A 12695-nucleotide genomic window follows, 5' to 3' on the forward strand; every position below is an offset into this window, starting at 1 on the left:
CTTTTCCACTGCTATGGTCCCCATTCCACTCTCCCCCTGCACGCAAAAGTTCTGTGCTTTAGTGCCGCAGGTCCATCAGCATCCCAGGTCCTTTGCCAAGAGGAGTATGATACTGATCATGGGAGTTTCTTTCTCCTTGCTCACCACATGGGGCTATTGTTATATATCTTCTATCTCACTTACTCTTTTTTCCTTTGGAAACATGAGATTTCATACACACGAGATTTTATATATGCTGGATACTTCTTCCTTGTTCTCTTTGTTAAACCTAAAACCAGTTTACCCGGTTCTCAGGACTGCATTTCTTTAACTACCAGTGGTTGACCACTGATGATCTGTTTACAGCAGTTTATTTACTGTTATCAGCTAAAACAAGCTAAAGCAAAGATGTGGGCAGCCCAGGACAAACCCAGTCAAAGCCTGACAAGTCCAGAGGCCTCACAGAATTAGTGTGAAGCTTCTGGTATGTTACTAGCAATGACAATTTGTATCTATTGGGTTATGGGCTACTCTTAGCTGCTCAGGACACTGACTCTCGGGTCATCTGTCTGGAAACTCTTACAAACTTCACTAGGGTACATAAGACAGATTTGAAACTTCCAGTGGTGTTTAAGATCACGAGTGACTTGTGATTAGTGACTCGGCATCCTCACTGTCCCAGGTTCCCATCGGCTCTTCAATGGAGAGAGGTGGGTACTGCACTCGGTCTGCCACGGCTGAGCTCCACCGCAGGAAAAGCCCGCTCTCTCCCTGCCACATCACAGTGATGAACCAGACACCGCGAGTTTAATGGTTAGCTTCCATCCAAGTACTCGGTTTCTGCTTGACACCTACTTAACTTTTGCAGTCCTTCTCATTGGGATCCTTTGCAGCTGCTCAGCAGCACTATTAGAGGGCTTCCTAGCAAGCTGCCTAACTTGAGGTATTGCTCTCTGCTTGATTAAAGTCAGCTGGTATCTGAGAATTTTATCCCAGAAGATTACTTGACAAGTGATATCCCTGGCTCACTTCTGCAGCAATGCCTTCCAAAAGCCCACAGGATCTGGATGCAAATTTCTAATGAGGACACTTTGTAGAGTAATCTCAGTGATACTGTTCAGTGTTAGCACCAATTTGTGGCTTCTTTTTCCAGCAACTGTGGATGGAAGATGGATTAAATAGATTTTACCTTCAAATAGCATTCTGGTTTGCTAGTATATATATGAAAACCATATTTCTTTTTTGTTCTATGTGCACACTTTTATCTTTTTTGCAGGAGTACCTGCAACTGGCATAAACTTTTTGCTATAGAAGTGAGATAGTTTTTATTTGTCTTATCTTATTCAATGAAAAAACACAAAATCAAATTGAAACAGCAGGCAAAAGAGTATATATATGCACAAAGCAACATGCAGTCATGCCTCCTCCAGGCTGGAGCTGTCGTCACTTACAATAAAGCCAACAGACAGCCTGTGCAAAATATGCCAATAACCCATCTCTGTCTTCAGTTCATACAGAGCTTCGCATGAGGTGTGATCCAAGGGAAGTACTGTTTTTGGGAGAGAGTCAATATCTGGGAATATTTTCCTCTCCATCTGATGTGAAAGAGCCTCAGTATGGTGCTGCAAACACTAAAGGTTCTGGCTGACAGCTAGTCCAGTTGTCTGAGGTCACACGTACCACCACACCACCAACTGTATCGCAAAGAGACACGTGGAATCTGAAAGCCAGTGCTTCATACACATCAGAAGCCCATAAGGCTGAAAAAACATTCTCTGGGTGGCACGAGGTGATTTGGTGCCAAGTAGTTTAAAAGCCTTCCCAAACATATGCATTTACTTTGCTCTGAGGCACCAAGTCCACTTCGATCACCACAGAAATCAGAGCTATAATGGCAATTGGTTCTGGGGGATGGAAACAATTTTCTTTTTTTCATATGTCTTTAAAATTGCTAGTTGTCATCTGACAGGTTATTTTGGCATCATAGAAGCTTGGGGGGCTGCTGAAAAAGACAGTGGAACAGAAGTACTTTAGAGCAGGAAGCTGATAGTAGTGGAGAAATTTGACATTGGCAGAGATGCTGCTGTGACCATTTCTTCCCAAATTGTTCCCCTTACATATATTGGTTGGTGCTCTTTCATGTGATTAGAGCTGTGGAAAAGCAAGTTCTTAATCTAAAGCAGTTTTTTGCAAACAGAACGTGTTTTTCATAATGCATTTTCAACATTTATATGGAAAAAAAAAGATAACATAGAAGGTATCGTTCTTGAGCTATATCACCAGTTGCAGATAAGGTGAATGCCTGCTAGCGGATTCCTGTTTACCTTGGTGAGATTCTGTTTTTATTGATACCAAAGCAGAATTCTGTCTGTCAAAAGCATCACTCTTTGTCGTACCAGCTAGACCTCTCAAGCCCTTGTGAAATTTCGCACTGATGCCTTGTCGTCCTGTCAGAGTGATTTTAGGGGCACAGGGACACAGGAAAATCAATCATGTTTTTGGGAGGTAGGATGAGGAGATGCAGAGAGTGTGGAGGCTGCTGTGTGGCATTGTCAGGGCCTTTCCTCCAGCCATGGGTGAGGATTTATGAGCCTGGGCTGGAAGAGGATTGGAGAAGAGGTAGAGGAGTTGTCCACTGGGCCACGTAGCCCAATGCATTTCCTTGAACATCCCCAGGGAGCAGAAGTGGCCAGGGACTGCTTTACAGGCTTTTTGGGAAATGCACATTATTTCAGCACCAGGCTTTACCGCATGAGTCCAAACCCTCCTTGGCACCCCGTGACTGCCTTTCAGAAACATCGTGCCCCCGTGCCACCATGCAGCTATGCGTTGGGCACCGCTCCCCAACTGCCCTGTCATCACTCCCACCTCTGGCTCTCCACGGCTCCCCGAGCATCACTTGGCTCACATCAGTGCTGGGATCCAGCAGGGAGCAGTGCCCTGGAGCTCCTGGCAAGGGTCCCAGGGAGTAGGTTTGCACCTTTCGGCGTGCGTGGAGGTCCTTCTCCGGTTAACCATTTTGATTCTGTAGAAAACCTCTTTAATACTCGAGATCTCTCAGTGACTAAGCCTGCTTCTCATCCCTCACCCACTCATCATACATTTGGCATCGTTAGTTACACTGGTGCTAATCATACTGAGGATCTGGAGGAGCTGGACAGCTGTGAGCACTTGCATAATGCATGATATGCCTCCAGCAGTGCCTTTCTCCTTCGCTCTCTCACAGCAACAGAAAGGATGTCTGGGTTTAATTTTTTTTCCCCCTTTCCCTCTCTTCACCTGGTCTTATTAGCTGCTCTGGGGGTCACCATTAGTAGGTATGACTCCCTTAAAGCACACACACCCACACACCTCCCCCATTGCCATTTGTCTGTACTGCCAGTGCCTGAGGCTATCCTGAGGACTATTTCTCTGACAGAGTGTCTGATGCAATTCTATGTATTCCATTCTCATTTAAAAAAAGAAACCCTGCCGTCTACTTCCTTTTTCCAGGTGTACCATGACCTCTTTCTGCTATTTTCATGTTCAACTGACCCTTTTAAGAGTCTGGCTTTTAAGCAAGAACTTTAATAAAGAATGTTTTAATATTTTTTTTAGCACCAGTGGTACTACCGTGCCTGTGGCCACCTCTGGGGCTGCCCCCGTTTCAAGCTTGGGACCTGAGGCAGCTTGCTGCCATGGTCAGTGCAGCTATCTTTAGCTTTCAAAAGGACTACTGTTGCTGCTCTGTGGCACCGGCAGTGACAGTTTTCTCTGTTGTTACAACTGTTCAGCTTTTCAAAGGTTATTTTTAGGATGATAACCTTTGAGATGAACCTTCCCACTTAATCTCACCAGGTCTCCCAGGTACATAAATGACTGTTGGGAGTAATCAGGTCTATGAAAGTTTCAAGTGAACCATCGTCATTTCTCATCTTCATTTCTCAACTTCAACTCTTTTGCACATATGCATATACACATGAATGCATGCCTACACATACACATCCATAGATGGGAAGGTGTTGATGGGGCAAGAAATATGTCCTTGAACATCTGAAAGTCTATTACTTTATTGTATTAAAGCAACCACATACAAGCAGTCACCTTAAGTCCTGTCAAGCCAAGGAGAATTACTGAAAGCAAATAAATGAAATGAGGAAATAAGGGTTAAAATGGGTTAACAACAAAACCCAAGCTGGTCTCACACTGGGATAGCTCTGCTGGCTTCAGACACTCTCAAATTTATATTACTATGAATTCAAAACAAAATTAAAATATTAATCAAAATTTATTCCATCTTGTGCCATTGGGAAATATTTTAAAACTTCCTTTGTTGTTCAAAGAGGCAGGCTCTGGTTCTCTCTGGTACAGCGGAAGACTTTATTGCACTATCTGACACTATATTTACATTTAAGAAGGGCATAGCATTCCAAACCAAGTACTTCACAATACTTTTTTGCAGCACAAATGGATCTCTGAATGCCATTGAAAGTTTGAAGCACTCACTAAATATTGTGCCAGTTCTGCAAGGTGACTTTGTGCATCCAGTTTTGAAAGAACGACTCCAAATGTCAATAATAAAGTAATCTATTGTTATTTACTGTATTTTTATTTTCATAGGTATACATTTCTTGTTGTAGTATTTCTATGTAAATCCCTGTGATACTCAGCATTAAGCACACTTCTGACCTTCTACCTTAGCAGATTTGTACGATATGGTAGTTGAGGTATCCTTAAAAATTACAAGAATGTCCATAGCATATTCTTTTTTAAATTTAATTTTGTTTTAGAAATGTGTTCCCATGTTTATTTTTATTTGTTCTTGTGTCCTCCAGCTGATGTAAAACTTCATTCCTGGTATTGCCACTAACTACTTATATTAGTCATTTCACATTTCTGCAGAACATGTCTGTGCAACATAAACAGTAAGTACAATTTGAAAAAATAAGGAGAATGGAGAAATAAATGAACACGAGTAAATAAAATGGCATTCATTCTGCTCTTTCATAATACTGTTAATTCACAAAGATTTAGGCATTCACCTTTTTTCATGAAAATGCTTGTAAAACCTAAAAAAATCAGAAATCTCATATAAAATTCTTTTGTCGATGTTGTATATTAGTTACCTCCCTCTTTACAAGTTTTTTTGTTCAATCTGAAAACAGAAATAGTATTCAGTAACTCCCCTAGCCAGTGAGTTATCAATTGGGGTGAAAGAAAAGCAATCAAATCCAACATAATGTTAAGAATCCAAATGTGGAAATGTCTCTGTGTTGCTGCAGCATATAACTGTTGACGATAAATTAGTTCTGCAAGAAAGTGTAGTTTCACAGTTTGAGACCATATTCCCACTCAAAGGGTTGTGCATTCCCACATCCTCCTTTTTATCCACCAGCAGTCACAAAGCTGTTCGGTCTATCAGATTTGATGGTAGACCTGTGAGACAATGGGCCATGTTTTCTGTAGGACTGGTTGTGAGCAGGATCAAGGAACTGAGTGGAACTGATTGACATCTGACAGCATGATGTGGTGCAGGTATGATCAAGTATGGGGATGGAGGAAAGCAGAATCCCCCAGTCAGTAGAAGCATAAGCTTCAGTAGTTTTGCATAAGCTAACCATAAAACCTCACCCTGAATTAAAAGAAATCAGGCCGATATTCAATCTGAGCATTACTCTAATTCATTTCTAAGCAATCATTTGGGCATTGAGTGAGGTTACAGTGTTGCTTGCACTCTCTTGTCTTTTTTTCCCAAGTCAGAAATCTACCCACATCTCTCCTCATAGAGTTTACCATTATGCCCATTACATAGAGTTTACAAGCCTGTCTGTGTTACCCAGCTTTGCCCCTGCTCTTTTACATGACGGCAAAACTAGACATGAGTCCCTTCAGTATCACTGACTCCTTACAAATTCTTTTCATCCTTCCTTTAAAACCTTTTGTCTCATTTAGATATTCCAGTTCAAGGATCATGCAGCTATTTTATCAAAATGCATTATTTGTCTGGGGTGTTTTGTTGACAGGGAGTTTAAGCTTCACCATCTCCTCTCAACAAAGATTTTGCTAAGCTTTGAAATTGTTATTCAGTGAAGTGAAGTGGTAAATCTGTCCTCACCCATGGTGTTCAGACTACTGACTGGAACATTCTTGACTGACATTATTAAAAAGAAATATAACCCAAATCTCTTTTATTTTCAGTTTTCTTTGTCTTCAGTGATGTATGAAACTTCTTTTAGGTTATTACAAATCTTCATCAATTTTTTTTCACTTGTCATAGTAACGCAGACCTCTGTTTGTATTGCTGTTTTCACTAGTGAAAGAGCATGACTTGAGGTTCAAATGGGCAGAAATCTTTGCCTGGATTTGGAAGCAACATTTATTATGTGCAGTGGGACCTTACCTACTTGGTCACACCAAAGTCAGCGGGGTGGGTGACAGTGGGGATTTAGCTTCTGAGGTCTTTGAGACAACATGCCAGCTACTGTAGTCTGATTTCTATGAACTATGTTTGCCAGAAGTTTTTCCATGTTTTCTGAACGCATGGTGTCTACTCTTGTTTAGGATGCTTGATATGAGCAGTGTTGAGAAGCAGTGCTTTAAGCACACATTCCTTTTTTCCTTGTTACTCAGCCACTTCTACCAGGCTCACATGACTGATATTGACCCATGGTCCATGTGCTTTTAAAACTCTAGCAAAGTTTCTTCTAAGTTCAAATGTTGCACATAGCATGGCAGCTAACTAGTGGTCCAGAAGATTACCAAATCCAGTGATTACCAAATGATTATGCTGGTGTGAAAGGCAAATGTGGTTCATTGCATGAATCTAAGGAAAGTGAGGATGTAGTCAAAGGGTGTTTTTCTTTCTCAGAAGACAATGTATTAATGAATACTATTATCCATGATTGAATTATTTGAATACTCTTTGGTGGAGTATTTAACTAATCATTTTTCTTTCCTTTTTATTTTTGGTAGGTAAATGTACATTTAATTGTGTACTGCTGAAGGTCACTTTACAATGTAACCAGGTTCTTTTCCTCTTCTATTCACTCCATTATTTCATGCTTGTCAAGATTTTTATATACTTCCTAATTTTTCCTAAGTATCACTCTACATGTAAACTTAAAGATTTAATGAGGACAAAAGATGTATGACCAAGTTGCCATTTTCAAGCAGAACTTTGCACCCTAGGTTCAGCAGATGCTATGAAAATAAACCACAATACCTGTCAGGGGGTCTGGAGCACTTAACGTGATGGGAATAAAAGGTATTACAGCTACATCTCCCAGGAGGAACAGTGACAGTGAATGCAGCTGCACTCTGAACTGCACAAAAAAAACCCTAAAAATAAAAACTATATACAGTTCAGTAGACTAAAATTGCTTAAAGGAACCTTGTGACCATTTTTTAATGAATGTATTTTTTATATTCTGTATTATTCTATATGGTCTTTTTCATAAAGATGTTTATGTTCTAATTCAGAACAAGAAAATATGTTAAAACATTAGTATGTCTGAAACATAAATATTTCAGATGTCACTCAGCTTTGCCCTCCATAATTCTGGTCCTTGTGGATGTAGCTAAGACCATTCTGACACTTTAAGCATGGCTTATGGCATTAGCTTGATATATATATGCCATCCTTTGAGATACTGGGAACATTGTGGCTTCTCCCAGACCTACTGGAGAAGAGAGTTTGATTCAGTTGCTTACACTGAAGTATCCACTGCCATCTGAGATGCCCTAGGATGTCTGGAAGACATCCACCACAAGATAGGACCTATGAGAGACTGATGATCATCTGGAACAGTTGCTAGAGGCAAGTGGGGATACCTGGAGACATCTCAAAAGAACCAAATGTGTGACATTGACATAAAGTTATCTCTGGGCAACAGAACTGAGTTCATGGGGTTTGTACCACCTAGTTTTAGACACCTGTCAGAGATGCCTATGGTAAGAGACTAGTCTCATTAGACTCCCTAGGGCAGCATTACATTGCCTAAACCTAAGTTTCTAATGACTTTTCAGATATCTTGTGGAAACTGAGACATCTTCCTGGGACTTGCAGACTTGACAAAGGCTCTATGGAACAGCCATGTTCTTCCACAGGAACTAGAGGCTAGGCAGGTTGCTTTAGGGCAGATAAAATGGTAAAAGCAGCTACATTAGGCAGATAAATCCCATCTCTTGTGCAGTAGATGAAAGAAGACATGCCTTGATTCTTGACATGGCAGTTAAGAAACCATTTGAGATGTCTTCAGGGAACTCAGTTGGCCTCCAGCTGCTGATCCTGAAGGCATATTTTTCCTGTAAGTCTAGTGTCAGATCTGCTTGTACTCTCTAGTTATCCTGGCTGTACTATGGCATTTGAAACTCCACATCTATGTAAGGGCAACCAAGCCAAGCCCCCAGGCTCTGAGGTATTCAGTTGCCTTAATATAGGTGATTAGCATCACATTAGGTCAACTATATCCCACTCTGAATAATTCTCTGGTGGAGCCCAACTGGTTTTCTGGTGAGGTTATGTGAAAGCAATAAGGAATGTAAACTGGGGGAGAGGTAAATTAATTGGATCCTCTTATGATTTTCCCTGTTTCTTTTAACTTCTTTCCCCTTTTGATATGTGAAAGAGAAGGAAAAATGGCTGTCTTGTCCTTCAATTCATATTCAGGAATTTCTCTGACGATGATAGGTTATGGATCAGACACTTACATAAAATGAAGACAAAATAAATCATGAGAAGTAACAAATAAAAAAAGGAGCAAGGAGGTTGGGCATAATTAGGCTTAAACTCCAGTATATATGGAACAAGTCATATAATAAAATTTAAGTCAGTCTTTTACATTTTGTGAATCTATTTCTTCCCTAACTGGATGTTTCTGATGGTCACTGAAGACTTAAAGCTGTTTAAATTGGACACAAAATGTCTCCAAGTGAGAATCCATAATGTACTTAGCCTTGGTGACATGTGTGATACTCAGTTTATACAGATTCAAATACAACTGCCAAATTGGAAGTCTAGGAGTCCTGAAGCCTATTCACCTTGCAACCCTTTGCCCGTAAAACTTCAATATGTACCTTTGATGTTTGGAGAAGTGTCATTATGACATACAGTCCATATGACATAACAGCCCATTTTGACCACTGCTTAAATACTATACAAGGTGTAAAATAGTGTAAGATCAAGTATTCCCTGTCTATAGCCCTGGCAGATTCAAATTAACCTAGAGACATTAGAGACATTGCAGAAAAATGAAAAACTGCATAGCATCTCATGTTTCATTATCCTAACTGCCAGGAGTGTGCCCTGAAACATTCTATTTTCTGACTAATAAATGCTCTCAGGAAACATTATTTATTTATGTGGTTTTGCAAAGAAAAACATTCTGAAAGTTTTTGTGGGATAATTCTGAATATAAGGAAATGCATCAATAAGCTTCTAATTAGGGCATTGACATTTTCCCCTTGGGGTGATAGAAATCTATCCACCAGTATTTCAAAAGTCATAATTTTGTCATTAGGATCCCATATAAAATGGGAAAATGGGTAGTTGAATGGATGAGAAAACAGAAGCTAGAAAACCTTTTTTTTTTCCTAGTGGTAAAATGCCCTTTTGCATTGCAGCATGGGGCTCCAGAAAAAAAAAAAAAAAAAGATGGGTGGAGAGGCAGATCTGATCCAGGAAATTCTTCCTGTTATTGACATATCAGCACACAAGAGATTATGATGATAATTTTTTAACACTGTATCTTACCTTGAAAGTAAACAGTCTACAATATATGGAGCATAATAATTGTGTAAAGTACAACAGACAATACAAGAATATCATGAGCAAAAAGTCTTTGGAGAATATCCTTAGGTAGCAAATGAGTATTTAGGCAAAAAGCATTTGGAGACTACCTATGAGCATAGTCAAGGGAGGTTTTAAAAAGGTTACTAAGGATGTCCCAAATTCTAAAAGTTTCTTGTTTCTGATAAGCTACCACTCTGAAGTGGGAAGGTGCATATGGCAAGAAACACTTCCACAAGTTTTTCAAAAGTGGAGTATGTGAAAATGATCACGAATGGGCTAAATAAGTACAAAAGGGAAAACAATGAGTTTGAATAGTGAAACCCTCACTCTAAAGTAGATTGCACTGAAATAATTTTCATGTTAGAAATTATCTCCCCCCACCATCCACACTCAATGTATTGCAAGGATCAGAACGAAGAGAAAAAGCTGCCAAATATTTTCCTGTTACATAACGTATTTATTTTAGCATTAGGGTGAAGACTTTGGGGGGATATTACTGCACTTCATGATTATGATGTAGGTAGTGACCTTGTCACTTTTTCAATAAAGTGCTGCTTTTTTCTCAGAATGCTCATGAGACAAAAGAGAAAGTTGTCTCCAGGAGTACAGTGCAAGCCTTAGAAGGTCTCCTCTTTCTCCACTTGGCTTCCTCCAAGTATCAGAGGGCGCATTCTTCCGGGTTGCCATTTTTTAAAATAGACCTGTAGCTATAATTCATTACCTGAACTTTATTTTTCTGTTCACTTTCAAGCCAATAAGCCTGAAGGCCCACATCACACTGTCCTTTGTCCCCACAAATGTTTCTCAAGAATTAAAGATTAACATGAATATTCATGACAGTTTAATAGTTTCTCATCCCTTCTTGAAGATATACAATATATTGCATTTTTCTCAGAATGGAGAGGCAGAGCTAATTACTGTTCTCTGCCTTCTCGTTCAGCCATTACCTCTGTTGTTGACAGACAGCTTCTTCTGGAGTGACTTCTGACTTGGTTGTTGCTGTGACTCCTTCAGGATAAAGACCTTTAGAGTCCTGACCATATTGTGTCCTATTCAAGTAGCCTTTTGAAACAAATGCTTCATTTCAGACACTGAATAGAGTCACGATCTTTCCCTGTCTCTGAGTTTCATTACCCCCCAATACTTCCTTGACAGTTTTTGCAGCTTTCACTGCACTGCTTTGAACATGCGTGTGGTTCCCAAAGCTCAAAGCAATGCTTGTGCCAATCATTTCCCACCTTCATGAGGCAATGGAGCCTCGAGAGTTATTCAGCTGCCCAAATGCAGGTTTCTAGTCAATGGTGTCAAGACTCTATTGAATGTAGTGGCTAGATCTTAATTCACTATAATGGGAGCATAGATCGCTTACGTGTAGACACCTACATTTCACTGACTCTGGAGCTAAGCACCATTCATTGTACGATGCCTCTGAATGCATAAGCCAAAATCACACAAGCCAATTGCTGTCATATTGCACAGCAAGCCAATATCTCATTTACTATGTGAACAAGGGATGGGAAAGACCTTAGCTGGATGGAATTCAGTCACCTAAACACAGGCGTGAAATATGTCTTTCAGTATTGCACTGTATCTTGCTTAACCTCTGGCTGCCAGGCCAGCATGGTGTGTCTTTCCTGTAAGACCACTGTCGAGTGGATACCTTGGATATGCCAGGGCATGTTGCATGGCAGTAGGTACCTATTCATGGCAACTGTCCTTCTGAACACTACTATTTCCAAAGGTCCTGAGGAAGAGTAACATTCACCTTACCTTGCTTCAGTGGTGCAATTAGCATTCAGGGCTTGATTCAGCTCTAACAGAAAAAGTAGAGGTGACCGGTGCCATTTGAGATATTGTAGGGTAAACCTGAGATATCACAATAACACTTGAAGATACAATCTTACACCTACATGTGTCCTTGTCTACAGCATCTGGAAACCAGGAGGGATTCTCTGAAGCATCTCAAATAGCCCTAAGCAACTATGTCCCATCCTTTGCCTCAGCTGGCTACCAGTGCTTCCATGGAGTAACACAGAAACCACTGGTAGATTCAGAATCACAGAATTACAGAATCATGGAATGGATGAGGTTGGAAGGCACCTCTGGAGGTCACCTGGTCCAATGCCCCTGCTCAAGCAGGGCTACCTAGAGCTGGTTGCCCAGGACTGTGTCCAGATGGCTTTTGTATACTTCCAAGGATGGAGACTCCACAAGCTCCCTGGGCAACCTGTGCCAGTGTTCAGTCACCCTCACAGTGAAAATGTGTTTCCTGACATTCAGAGGGAACCTCCTGTGTTTCAGTTTGTGCCCATTGCCTCTGGTTCTGTCACTGGGCACCACTGAAGAAACCCTGGCTCTGCTCTCTTTGCACCCTCCTTTCAGCTATTTATATACATTAATAAGATCCTCCCTAATCCTTCTCTTCTCCATGCTGAACAGTCCCAGCTATCTCAGACTTTCCTCAAGTAGAATAGAATAGAATAGAATAGAATAGAATAGAATAGAATAGAATAGAATAGAATAGAATAGTTCAGTTGGAAGGGACCTACAACGATCATCTAGTCCAACTGTCTGATGAATTCAGGGCTGACCAAAAGTTAAAGCGTGTTATTGAGGTCATTGTCCAAATGCCTCCTAACCACTGACAGGCATGGGGCATTGACCACCTCTCCAGGAAGCCTGTTCCAGTGTTTGACCACCCTCTCAGTAAAGAAATGCTTCCTAATGTCCAGCCTAAACCCCCCCTGATGCAGCTTTGAACCATTCTCATGCATTCTGCCACTGGATAACAGGGAGAAGAGATCAGCACCTCCCTCTCCACTTCCCCTTCCCCTCCTCAGAAATCTGTAGAGAGCAATGAGGTCGCCCCTTAGCCTCCTTTTCTCCAAACTAAACAAACCCAGTGTCCCTAACCACTCCTCACAGGACATGCCTTCCAGCCCTTTCA

Source organism: Ciconia boyciana, chromosome 1 (assembly GCF_034638445.1).
Source record: "Ciconia boyciana chromosome 1, ASM3463844v1, whole genome shotgun sequence".
Classification (NCBI taxonomy): domain Eukaryota; kingdom Metazoa; phylum Chordata; class Aves; order Ciconiiformes; family Ciconiidae; genus Ciconia; species Ciconia boyciana.